General features: G+C 42.6%; 1 protein-coding gene across 4 annotated transcripts in view; it reads left to right on the plus strand.

The window, feature by feature from the left end:
• Positions 1 to 4343: 4343 nt before the first annotated feature.
• The window catches only part of IPCEF1 (interaction protein for cytohesin exchange factors 1), a 172636-nt gene continuing 163897 nt past the window's right edge, over positions 4344 to 13082 (plus strand). For all 4 annotated transcript variants that reach the window (XM_078054554.1, XM_036100227.2, XM_036100229.2 and 1 more), the window contains exon 1: positions 4344 to 4477. The gene's annotated coding sequence lies outside the window, so the exon portion shown is untranslated. The remainder of the gene's footprint in view (positions 4478 to 13082) is intronic.

Raw genomic sequence — 13082 nt, forward strand, 5'->3', positions numbered from 1 at the left:
CTTCATACCCCCCTCTGTCACTCCATCTTCCAGGAGTCTGCTGAAATTGCTCAAGCTCTAATGCTCTTCCTCCAATTTTACTTTTGTTATTTTGGGTTTATATACTTTTTATGCTTTTCCTATCATTTTAATGGAGTCTGGGGAGGGAGGGAAAAGGGCAAGAAGCCTCTGTTATCCGTTCCTCTTGAACTGGAAGTCCAGCCACCTTGAGCACTATTTCACTTCTATCAATCAGGAGATCTGTGCTCGTGGAATTTACGTGGCTCCAATCCCGGCCCCATAATTGTGAATGACGTGCCCTTTGGGGGATGTCTTCGATGATGGCATCGAAAAGCCTGAGGAGAAGCAAGTCCCTGCTACTGATGTCACTAAGTCCTTTCCATAGCGTCTGGCACTTTCAGCTGCCACCCACAACAGAGTCCTGCAGGGACAAGTCCAGGCAGGGAGGGGAGGAGGCAGCATTGCCCAGAAACGGAGGTTCACGCAAACAAGAAGCCACTGGGAGAACTTTCATTTTATTCCTGGTCATAATTACAACATCTTCTTGTCACCCTTTCACTCCTCCACAGATTCAATTTCATTTTTGTCTCCTTATGAAAGGAATATAAAGAAACGGAGAGGAAGTCTGCAACCGGAGACTGAGGTTGTTTTTCAAACTATTTTCTCTTCCGCAAAGGCAATCACTTTCACCAAATAGTAACTTTATTATATGCCCTCACTTTCTCTGCTCCTCCAATGGCTTTATTTATTTATTTATTAAAGATTTTATTTATTTATTTGACAGAGAGAGAGAGAGCTCAAGCAGCAGAGGGAGAGGGAGAAGCAGGCTCCCCACAGAGCAGGGAGCCTGACGTGGGGCTCGATCCCAGGACCTGGAGATCATGACCGGAACCCGAAGGCAGATGCTCAACCGACTGAGCCCCCCAGGTGTCCCGGCATTATTTATTTTTAACACGGTTTTTAATTGACATTAGGTTTGTGAGACGTGGGGTATGTTGGGATGTAGGCTATGTTTAATCTGTAAATTCAAAAACTTCTGAAGAAGGAGAGACACAAAACATGACATACAGAAGATCTCCACTTGGCTTTTGAAAATGTTGCCCTTCATCTTTTGCCAGTTAAACTGCAAATCCAGTGCCACAGGCTTCTGTCTAGAATGTCAGCTGTTATCCGCACATCATCAAATGACGAAGATCTAAGGTCAATTGGATTCTTTACTATTCTTTACTTCTCAACCCAGAATGATCCTTTCCTCCTCGCCTCCAGTGGTTTCAGGCCAGGAAGTAGCCCTTCTAAATGCTTACAAAGGAAGATGGAAGGAGTAGTATGTTTTTGTTCCATAGGGTGTTGGGGAGACTGTAGCCAGCAATGAAGCCCTGCTTGGTCTCTTCTTAGGAGGGAGAAGATTCGTTGAGTGTCAAGAGGAGAGAAGCCAGGTGTTGAGGAGTTTGAATCTCATTGAGTTGGATGCTTAAAGAGACTATATAAACCCGCTGAGGAATCTCTGGGTTTGCTTGGAGGCTTCTCATGCTTGTGGTTAGGTGAAAAGTTATTCTTTTGATTGAAATTGCAGACTCTAGTTTTGTAGTTTATTATAGGGTTTGCTTCTATGTTAATTTGTCCGTGTCTTGGAGATTGAATGATTAGGGTCATTGGGTTTTCAGGTCTGAGCAGTAAGTATGATCTTGGTAATGAATACAGTGAGTGGCAGGATATTATAATGTCTGGAGGCAAGTCTCAGATTTTCTCATAGCAGTGTGACTATATTTGTGATTTTATCTTTAGAAGGGTTTTCCCTTTTGTTAACATTTGGCTGGACCAGGGGCAACTTGAATTTGGGTAAAATTTTCCATACTGTATCTCATCCTGCAAGATGGCCCCCTGTGATCCCTGCCCCGGGAGTGCACTGTGTGAGCCTCTCCTCTTCTCACAAACACAATGTGGCAAAAGTGATGGGATATTACTTCTGAGAATAGGTTACAAAAGTTGTGACTTCTGTCTTGCTCACACTCTCTTCCTGTCAGGAGCTCAACAGAGCTTGGCAAGGTAGAGGTGATGAGTGGCTGATGGAAACGACCAGCCACAACTGAAAGAGTTAAGGCTTTAATCACTTACCATCAGGGCAGAAGCAAGAGTCTAAAGCTGGAGGAAACACCAACTCCCCCTGTTCTGTTTTCCCCCATGGAATGGTGCACTGGTGGAGTCAGGTGGATGAGCACAGATGTGGGGGTAGTTTCAATGTTGAGGGAGCCCTGAACAAAAGGCTCCAGCAGTGTTGTAGACCCTAGTGGGTGTGGAGGGGGGAGGTGGCTAGGAAGTACTGAGTAGTCAGAAAGGTATCTTCAAAGCTTCCCCTCCTTCTGCATAAAGAGGCCTCAGTGGAAGCACCCAAAGAGGACCAGATAAGAGATCTTGGAATGGACACTGACATAGGTAAGATGTTAGGGTTCGAAGCTGATGGCTGAGAAAGAATTCTTGAGATGTCTTTGGTGCAAAAAGGTGGCTTTATTAAAGCCCAGGGACAGGACCTGTGGGCAGGAAGAGCTGCACCGGGGTCATGAGGAGTGGCCCATTATAGACTTTCAAGTTCGGAGGGGGTTAGGGATAGCATAAGTCTCTAAGGAATTTTGGAAGCAAGGTTTCCAGGACCTTGAGGAGGCTAGCTATTGTTGGGAAAAGGTCATTTATTACTGTCTAATAAAACCTTAGGCATGAGACCCTTCAGATGTATATCGGTGAGCCATATGCTTGGGGGATGATTGCCAACACATATCTTGGGGGGGTAGAGATAAAGGAAGTTTCCAAAGAATTTTTATATGTTAAAGTAGACTTACAGGATCCTGGGGGTCGGGCTTAGATTGCCTTTTGCCCTTAGGAAAGTATTAACATGGAGGCAGCTGTGTTCTGAGAGGAAGGTCACTCTGCCTATTTCAAGGACTTGTCAGTGGGCTGTAGGTAGTAAGGAAATTTAATTTTTTTTTTGCCTTTATTTCCCACTTCAGACACCTGGGGCTGAGAATGGGCCAGGGGACCCCAAGGCCTTCACTGCAACTCCCCTCAGAGACCAAAGTGCCCTCGCTGTCACTGAGTCCGGTGTGGGGAGGGCAGCTTTCCCCATGATGCCAGCCGGGGAAAGCCTTTGTAAGCACCCATTTTCAGGACTGATGGGCCACATGTAGGATTTTAACCAGGAATGAGAGCTTCTCACTCTCCTTCATTCCCTTTCACTCTTGCTTTTTCCCTCTGGTGAAGCCAGCTGCCATGTCTTGAGCTGCCGTGCAGAGAAGCCCATGTGGTAAACAACAGAGGGTGGCCTTGGTCAACAGCCAGGGTGAACTGAGGCCCTCAGTCTCAGAGCTGTGAGAAACTGAATCCTACCAACAACTGCAGGACTGCGCTTGGAAGAGTTTCCTTCTCCAGTCAAGCCTTGAGGTGGCTGCAGCCCCGGCTGACCCCCTGAGTATATAGCCTGTGGAAGACCCTTAGCAGGAGAACCTAGCTCAGCTGGGCCCAGACATTTGACCTACAGAAGCTTTGAGGTCATAGGTGTTGGTTGTTTTAAGCCTCTAAGTGTCAGCGCAATCATATAACCGATACCCATGCTAACGATGTAGCTCCCACATTCTGGAAGATTGCCTTGGTCACGAGCTCAATTCTAATGGTTTGTTTCCTTTTCTTTGAAAGCAGAGTATAAATATAATGAGATTGTACTCTTCCCAAGAAACAAGATGCTGCCGTTGGAAAGGAGAGGTGGGAGGGCAGGAATTTATTGGTGAGGAGTTCAATTATCTCTGACTCCCAGCCCATCATTTCCTTGCCTGGTGGGGGAAAGACAAGTGTTGCTGTTTGAGAATTTATGATTTGTGCTGCAAAACAGTGGCAGGCTAAGACTTATTTTTACCCGAAAATGCTTTTAGCCTCTGCTGAGAAGAGCATTATGAACTATTTGGAGAAGAGAAAGAAGAGAACTTTGAAATAGGACTGAGCCTAAACGAGGTAGGTGATGAACAAGCAGCATCTCCGCTGAACACACTGAGATCAGCTCTGCCAATGTTCCCACGCTCCGTGCCTGTAAGTACACTTCTTTGCCTCCAAAACAGGAAAGCAAAACCAGGTAATGTTTTGTGCGTGTGTCCTGGAAACGAAGACACTGGGTGGTGTTTAGGGATAAGTGAAGTCGGACAGACAGGACATGCGTACTCTTTGTGCACGGTGCCTTGGATTTGGGGATTGAGGAAGGGATCAATAACAATAAGAGGGAAGAACAAGAAAATTGAGGAAGTAGAGATGACACTTCCTCTTCTTTCGAAAGAGCCTTAGTCTCTGCTCAGTTTCTAATTGTAGTCCTGTGTAGACTGAGCCTCCAGAGCTGTTGGCTGTGTAGGGTGGAATCCCAGCTTTTGCTTCAGTGGATTATGAGTTTTCTGAACTCAGGGATAACCAGCCAGCTCTTGGATTTACTCTCTTTTTCTTGCATGTAAGTAAAATCACTCCTTGGCTGATGTATCAGGCGTCATTGCTTGGCTTATCAAGGTGGCAAAGCAATTGATACCCTAGCACTCTCTCTTTCAGAATGGTGATGAGTTTTAAAATGTGACTCTTGGGAGATGATACAATGTTGGCTCAACTCTTCATGAACCTGCTGTTGGGAAGTCCAGTGTTAAAATTACTCTTTAATTCCCTGGGAGAATGGTTGTATACTCATTCTGCTTTTCCCTTTCTTGAATGGACGTTGTATTGACAGGTGCTTGGACTGTGGACCATGGGTTTGATTTAGAAAAGCATAATTTAGCACTTGTTTGGGTCCTGAGGAATTCGCCTGGGGAAACACTCTGTGGCCACCCTCTTTGGAGAAGCTGGGTTCTTTGTGGAGGATCCCCCTTTGTAGGCAGGCAGCTGGATGGGATTTTAGTCTTAGGAAAAAGTCACAGGCTTGAAATCATACCTGTATATAAATGACAACTTAGGTAATGTTGGTTCCGAGGTTTTTACCATGCGCATCTGGAGCATTTGGTTTACTTTGTGTTTATGGGAAAGAAATGTAATTGTAGGAGTCAGAGTTACCACTCACCAAGGCATCTCTGACTGTAGTGGTGGATTTTCTTTTTCCGCAGGGGCCCATGTGTTTCTACTATGGTCCTAGGCAGCGCACAGTCATATGCAGAGTCTGATTCCTCTACCACTCATTATTTTACATAGAAAATAGGAACAGAAAGAATACACGTTTCTTTCGTGCAAGTGAGGAGGAAAGGGACTTCAATGTATGTATCTGTTGAGGTACTCATCCTTTCATCGATGTTTGAATTGTCTTCCTTTCCTTTCCTTCCTATATCAAGAGTCTTTTCTGGGGAGGGTGTGTGTGTAAATTATTGCAGCAAGCTGCATTAAGCAAATGCACATCAGCTGAGTCTGGAAAAAGGAAGTTGTTTCCTGTGGTAGTTTTCTGTGGCAATAAGAGATAAGAAATTACTTCATGATGATTGCCTGAGACTTTCCTTTTGACGCAGGGATCCTTCTTGAACAGCTCACTTCTGCTTTCCAGCCAGCATGGAGGCTAGGCTGTGGGGACTGGTAACACCAACACGGGTTGGCAGTTTGCAAGTGTGTTTCATACGGCAAACAGTATGTGAAAATGAAGAAAATTCTAAACAATGAGCTCTCAGTGTCGAAAAAAATCCGCAAATGGGGGACTTCCTATACACTGAGTGCTCAAAACAGTGTCTGCCACATAGTATGTTCTCCATCAGCTTTTGTCGAACGGATAATGGGGATTGTTCCTAAGGCGAGTGTGGTAGGGTGGCTTTTGCTCTCTCTCTGTTACTCTGACACTTAAGGAAATGCTCGTTGGAGGTTAAAGTGAAGCAAGAGAGGAGGAGAATATAAAAGTGAGAAGAGAAGAAAGGGTATATAGAAATGAGATGGAAAGAAGTGGTGATGGAGATAAGAAGCCCTAAGGGTGGCGATCTGGTGGTGATGGGGGTGGTGGTATAGAGTTGGAGCTGGTGGTGGTGGTGATGGTGGCGGTGATGGTGGGGGTAGACATGGCGGTGGAGTGGAGGTGATTCTGGGAGAGCAATATTGACATAGCCAGGAGAAAACATAAACATGGGGTCAGACCCATCTGTTCAAAATCTATGAGCTCTGGACCTGTAAAGTGGTGATTATAACACTCTGAGATTTCGGGGTTGTTCGTGAAGGTCACAAATCCGACTGCCCACGGTCTGCTACTTCTTGGGTCTTCACTAAATGCCAGTTGTCAATGTATTTTCTCACGGCCACCTTTAAAAATTTAGCCACCAATTTATATTCTCTTCCTTATGCTTTTCAGTATTTTCTAAATTACATAAGTAAGCATGATTCTTTTAAAGAATTCTGTATTAAAAATAAATGTCATGAGCCTAGTTATCAGGATGGTTAAGCACATGACCGTAGATCTATATAAAGGAATACCATCAATCCAAGGATGTTTATGGAAATATTGTCATTTATGAATGCTAAGTAAAAAACAAAAACAGAAGCACAACTGTTTCACCTAAGTAAAAATGTTGTAGAGAAGCAAGATTGAGGTAAATATGCTAAAATGATTCTATATGATTAGTGGATTTATAACTGATAGTTATAGTTGTCTTTGTACTTTTCTATTTTTTTTCCGTTTTCCACTAGTGGATCATATCTGGGCTACCTTAGTAATCTGAATACAAAATAAATGTTGAGTTAAAATAAACGAACAAAAATTTAACCCTCTTTTAATCTTCCACCAAAAATAAAACAAAAGCAGCTTCTTAGATGTAGTGTGCTAATGTTTGTGGTTCATTGCAATCTAAGAAATGACACAATTTATGTTATTTAATGTTTGTATGGGGATTCCTTTTGAGATTAAGACTGGTATGGAATCATGTGATAACTCGAACATGAAAATAAACAAATAAGATCCCACCTGGGGCTGATTGGTCTAATTAGTACCTAGCATCACATTAAAAAAAGGGGGGGGGTTATTTTCTCTGGATGATTTATAATGGCCTCTAAATCTATATTGGATGACTTTCTAGCAAGTTCAATAGTCAGTTCTATAGTTAACAGTTCTAAATTATGTTTAGGCTTGCCAGCGTAAGGGTAATTACTTTTTTAGGGCATGATGACTTATCTTTATCATCTTGGCATACATAGGGAGAGATTGGAAAAACATTTTTGTGAAGTCAAGACATAATTCTTGTTGTTAGGATCTTGGCCATCTCATCTCATAGTGCCAGTGACAGCCTGTCACCCTGGAGGAGTCCCTGATCAGATGCTAACCCAGGATCAAATACCTGGGCTTCTAGGTTTTGAGCTACTCTCCTTTGTCTCCAAAATGATCAGGTGAGAGATATTTGCCAAAGAGGCAAACTATGAACAAATGTGAGCAAAAGACAGGCCTCTCAACTAGCCATTGAAAAAGTAGTGGAAAAGTGAAATTTAGCCAGTTTAAACTCACCCCCAAATTACTAGAATGTGGATAAGCCCTTGCAAAAATGTCTGAATACATTACTGAGAGTGAGTTAAAGTTAGAAACGAAAGAATTAATCTGACAAGAAACCTCCTGCGGAAATAGCCCAGGGCGGAATATGACTTGAACTAGAAATAGCACAACAGACTTGAATAGAGAGTCCATGGCATTTTTGGAATATTGCATGTGTGGGGCCCTGAATAAAGACCAACAATATTACTGAACACCTGCTCCAGGCTCTATAACCAGCGCTTTTACTAGTACATGAACAATTTCAGTCACTTCTCAAAGCAGTCCCGGGAAACAGGAGTTGTCATCTCCATGAGCCTGATGCCCAGAGAGGAAAAGTACCCTGTCTAAACCCCCACTTGAGGCAGGGGCAGAGAGGGGATTCAAACCCAGATCTTTGCATGTGTCCCTTGTGGCCTGGCCACTGTGCCCCAGGGCCCTATGCTGTTTTCATTCACATTAGAGATTCTCTTACATCAGCTAGTGGTTTGAGGCCAAGACTTGGGAGGCAAAGGGTGGGTCTGAGCAGATGCATTGTCTACTTTGAAATCTCTTTAAGCAAAATTCCTTTCCATTTGCTGACTGAGGAGGTAGTGAAAAGGACTTTTTCTTTTTTCTTCAGGGAACTTCCCATGCCCTACAGGATGGCACCTATGGTTGTCACCGTAGCCTGCTTTCTAGGTGGTCCGGTGGTATTATGTAGGGACTGCCACTCAACCAGAGGGGAAGAAAGGGGCCTGGGGACCATTTTAGGACCATCCCTAGGTAGTCCGCAATCCCAAAGGCACACGACAGTTTCATCACTGCAAGGATCCTCCTTGTGGCCCCTTTATAACAATATCTAATCTGAAAACATCCAATTTGCATTTTGAGTGTCAATGGACCCATACTGATGGGGCTTTATATTAGGCTCTATGTATTAGTGGGAACAGCACAGGTCCAGGGATTAGGAGACCGGGCTGCCCATGACGTATGACAGTTGGGTGCTACCAAGCAAGGCATTTAACTTCTCCACACATAAGTCTTCTCATAAAGACTTCTAATAAAAATTCCTAACCAGTATGCTTTCTGGTGTGGAAGAAAGTAAAAACGTTATAAACCAATGGGGCCTTCTGTCTTCATTCCTATTCTAGTTTCTTACCATGTAGAGACTCCTTTGGCATACGAGAGTTTTACTGGCAGAAGAGGATTAAAGGTAGTTGGGGGTGTTATTGGCTGAATTGTGCCTCTCTCCCCAAAGAAGATATGCTGAAGTCCCAACCCACAGTGCTTCAGAATGTGACCTTATTTGAAAATAAAGTAGTTGTGGATGTGGATGTCATTAGTTGAATTAAAGTGAGGTCATAATGGATTGGGCCCCTAATCCAGCATGACTGATGTCCTTATAAGAAGGCAGTCCTGTAGAGACAGACACACGGACAGCACATGATGATAAAGACAGAGATTGGTGTGACATAGCTGCAAGCCAGCGATGGCCAAGGAACTGCCACCGGCACCAGAAGTCTAGAGAAAGGCAAGGCAAGGTTCTCCCCTGTGGTTTCAGAGGGAGCATGGCCCTGCCGACATCTTGATTTCCGACTTCTGGTCTCCAGAACTGGGAGAGCATAAATTCCAGTTGTTTGGAGCCACTCAGTTGGTAGTATTTTGCTACGACAGCCCTAGGAAACATACGAGGGGAAAGAATGAAATCATTTTAAGTGCTAGTGATAAGCTCATCTGCATTTGCTGGCGAGCACTTCTAGGGACTAAATCCAGCATGACTCATTTCTCTGACTTTAACCTGTGGCACTGGGCCTCCAACAGTGGATTCACTTCCTCATTGAATGGGAATGAATAAAGACACTAAACAACGAAACACATTTACGAAATGAAAATCAGGCTATTGTGAAATCTATAAAAGGGCATCTTTTCATAAATTGAATCTAGCTAGGGACTCCAGATTATTTTACCAATGTGGTCATTTGCTAGATACAGAACATTTGTTGTCTTGGGAGGATATTTACTTCCTCAAGTTGTATATTGGAAGAAAAGGTTAAATATTCTGACTTGGAAAGTAATGCAATGTTATGGTTCTTTGATCCAAATATAAAATCTAAAACTTGAAGCGTATAGCAAATAGAAATTCCCCAATTAATGAGCCATCAGGTCATTAATTAATCTAAAATGGTTTAATCTAAAATTATTGAGTCCTTTGATACATAAAATTAATTTGGTACCTGCCTAGCTATTTTAATGACAGCGTAAGAGCCAGGATTTCAAGCATATTCTTGAGTTTCTCTGCAACATAAGAATCTCGTAAATCCCCTTTTCAATAGGGTTTAAATTACCCTAATTCTTATTACATAATTACCTCTAGCAGAACAACATTCTTTTAGCAGGAAAACATCATTGTATGAGGCTAGTCACTTAATCTGCACAAAACTAAAAATATATTTTTGATTCCCCTTTTACTTACTTATTTTTAAAGATTTTATTTATTTATTAGAGACAGAGAGAGAGAGAGCATGTGTGGCCAGGGAGGGGCAGAGGGAGAGGGAGAGAGAATCTCCATCAGACTCTGTGTTGAGCACAAAGCCCGATGGGGGCTTGATCTCATGACCATGAGATCACGGCCTGAGCCGAAACCAAGAGTCGGAAGCTTAACTGACTGTGCCACCCAGGTGCCCCGGGTTTTTGTTTTTTTTTTTGTTTTTTTTTAAAGATTTTTTATTTATTTATCTGAGAGAGAGAATGGGAGACAGAGAGCATGAGAGGGGAAGGATCAGAGGGAGAAGCAGACCCCCCGCTGAGCAGGGAGTCCGATGCGGGACTCGATCCCGGGACTCCAGGATCATGACCTGAGCCGAAGGCAGTTGCTTAACCAACTGAGCCACCCAGGCGCCCCGGGTTTTTGTTTTTGTTTTTGTTTTTTTTGCTTCCCCTTTTAATTGATCCATATTCAATTTTCTTTAGACATGTTATTCATTTTATATAATCTCTTTCAAAGTGCTCGACAGAAATTTGTGAAATTCTATTTCAAATGTGAGCAGGGCAGTTCTTTTCTTCCTATCGTGAAGGAAAACTCTTTCTTAGGAGTATTATGCACTGATCTCTAATGTCAGAGAGAAATAGAACATTTATCCACTTATGGGCAAATGTATGTATTGATACTGAACTCTGGTTTAAAATAGGAAAATACAGACCCCTCAGAAAGGAGAGAAATGAAGCTGACTCAAAATATTTCCCAGGAATCTCAATTTCACATTGTTCATTCCTATAGAATGTAATTCAGTGCCTGTGTCACAACTCACTTGGCTGAACTTACACTAAGTCATCTTTTAAGGAAGAAACCTTTAATCTTTTCAAAAATTGAGCCAAAGATGCTATCAACATGAAAACCATACTTTTTAGGCTACTTGTTTATGATCATTCTGTTTGGATACCTCAGAGCATAGCACAGTGTTAGGGAAGTTTGCAACAGTTTTTATAGTCTGATGACCGTATATAGTCTCATTAATTTCTTGAACACGTTTGAAGATTCTGCTCTTTTAGCAAATTAATGGTTGCAACAAGAACATTTTATTAATTCACTTAAAGTGCAGTTCAGTTATAACAATCTTGTTCTTTCTACATGTTGAACTCTTGAAGCAAATTTTGCTAAAATCCTTATTTTCTGGTTCCTTATTGGACCATAAACCCCAAACTCTCTTGCCATCCAGACAAAAAAGAAAAGGTACATAATTGTTCTCACTAGTGAGTACGGATGTTAATCATGTAATGTGATAGGAGCCCCTTTTTGAATATTCAACATTCACCACATGCCTATTGAATACCTAATGTTTTCCAGGTGTTTCACTGCAAGAGAACGAACAAGATTACCTTTCAAGTTCCCTTATGGCATATGAATTAACACTACCTTTTCTTGGTTAGATTTAGTTGCAGCCATCTGTCAAAGAGAAGGATCTGAACTTGACCTCTCTTGGTCAAATGTGGCCCAAGTTTTCCAGCTAGAACTAGATTTCACCCTGGAACACAAGCTACCAAGATTTCCTGTAGCTGGATTTTCAACTTGATTAATCAACTAGAGCCGCTTTTGCGTAGGTAATGGGGACTTAAGAGGGAATTGTCAAGCAAGGTTTGAGCTAGGCACAAGAGTACCACTTAGTTTTGTTTTGTGAACACTCGGAAACATTCCACAGTTCTGTACAAATCAGTTGCCTTGGGAGGAACATCAGACCCCAAGCTATTCTGAGCCGGGACGCCAACAAGCTAGTATGAGGAGAGACACCAGAGCGTTTATCAAAGCCGAGTAAGTGAGCAGAGCAACTAGGCCTTGGGGATACCCTCTGAGGTGACCTTGCTTTCAAATTTTGGTATTCTTCGTAACAGCAGGGTTCTAGACATGGGGTATGGTCATTTCTACTTTGCATTAAATACTTACTCCTGTGTGCTTTGCATTGGGAGCAAATTAGCAAGAGCTTCCTCTCTCAATCCTGGATGAGTTCGGGCACTGAGTACCTCTGTCTATGCCCCATGGGCATATGTTTCTTACCATTGCTCTCAAAGTCTCCCCTTGGGTCAAATCTGGGGCCCTTCTCTGTATTCATCCTCCTGGATTCAGCATCTTTCAGGATTGATCACATACCCCAATTATCACTTCTGTAGGCCTCAGGATTTTCTACCACTTCTACCTTAATGCCCTATACTCTCTCTCTCTCAAATTTCTCCCTAAGCCTTTCTGTCAACCATAGCATCTGATCTGATTTACTTCTTGGTTCTCTGGCTTGCTGTCTCTCGAGTTTCTCTCTTGGGAATTTCCCTGACCTCAATTCTCTTCAACTGTTGTTTCAGAGAATGATTGGAAAACGCATCTTTCCAGTCTTGATATAACTCTGGTTCCCCATTCAGTTTCCTCTTGCTAGCAGGGTTATGCATACGCACTGACATTATTGTCATGTTTAAAACCAAATTATTACCCAACATTAGAGAATGTTCTCCTTAGACTCTTCAGAGAATGCATGGAGAGTTGATCAAAACAAATGAACTTGGTGAGGTATAATTTTTTAAAAAGCCGTTAGGTTCTCTTCTTCCCTCATTTAGGGGTTAACAGCACTTTTCTCCAGTCATACTGTATTATACTTCTCTTCCTGGCCGATTGGTCCTTCAAGTAAGAAAAAACTTTCTTCTTTTTCCCTACCTGTTCACCCCAATCAGTAGTCCCCAGGCAATCTTGGCTGTGGCCAAATATCTTTTCTTTTCCCTGTCCCCAGTTTCTGTACTTCTTTTTCATGATTATTCAGGCACCTTGGACTAATCTCTCTGCTGAGCTCTACCCTTTGTTTGACTCTTCAGCTTGTGCCAGATCTCCTGGTGTAAAAGAGAGATTCTGTGATTCTTTGGCTTACTTGAATGTCTTACATCCCCTGGGGCTTTGAGTAAGTATGACAAAAGCTCAGGTTTAGCTGTCTTTTTATTATGCAGATATTTCCATTGAAAATCTGCTCTATTCTCTTGAAGAGCCTAGAGAAGTGTCACATATTGATATTTCGGTGTCTGTATTTTAGGATTGGGCAAGTAGGAAGCTGTTTTCTCAAAAACAGTTTTCTAACTT

Source organism: Halichoerus grypus, chromosome 9 (assembly GCF_964656455.1).
Source record: "Halichoerus grypus chromosome 9, mHalGry1.hap1.1, whole genome shotgun sequence".
NCBI lineage: Eukaryota > Metazoa > Chordata > Mammalia > Carnivora > Phocidae > Halichoerus > Halichoerus grypus.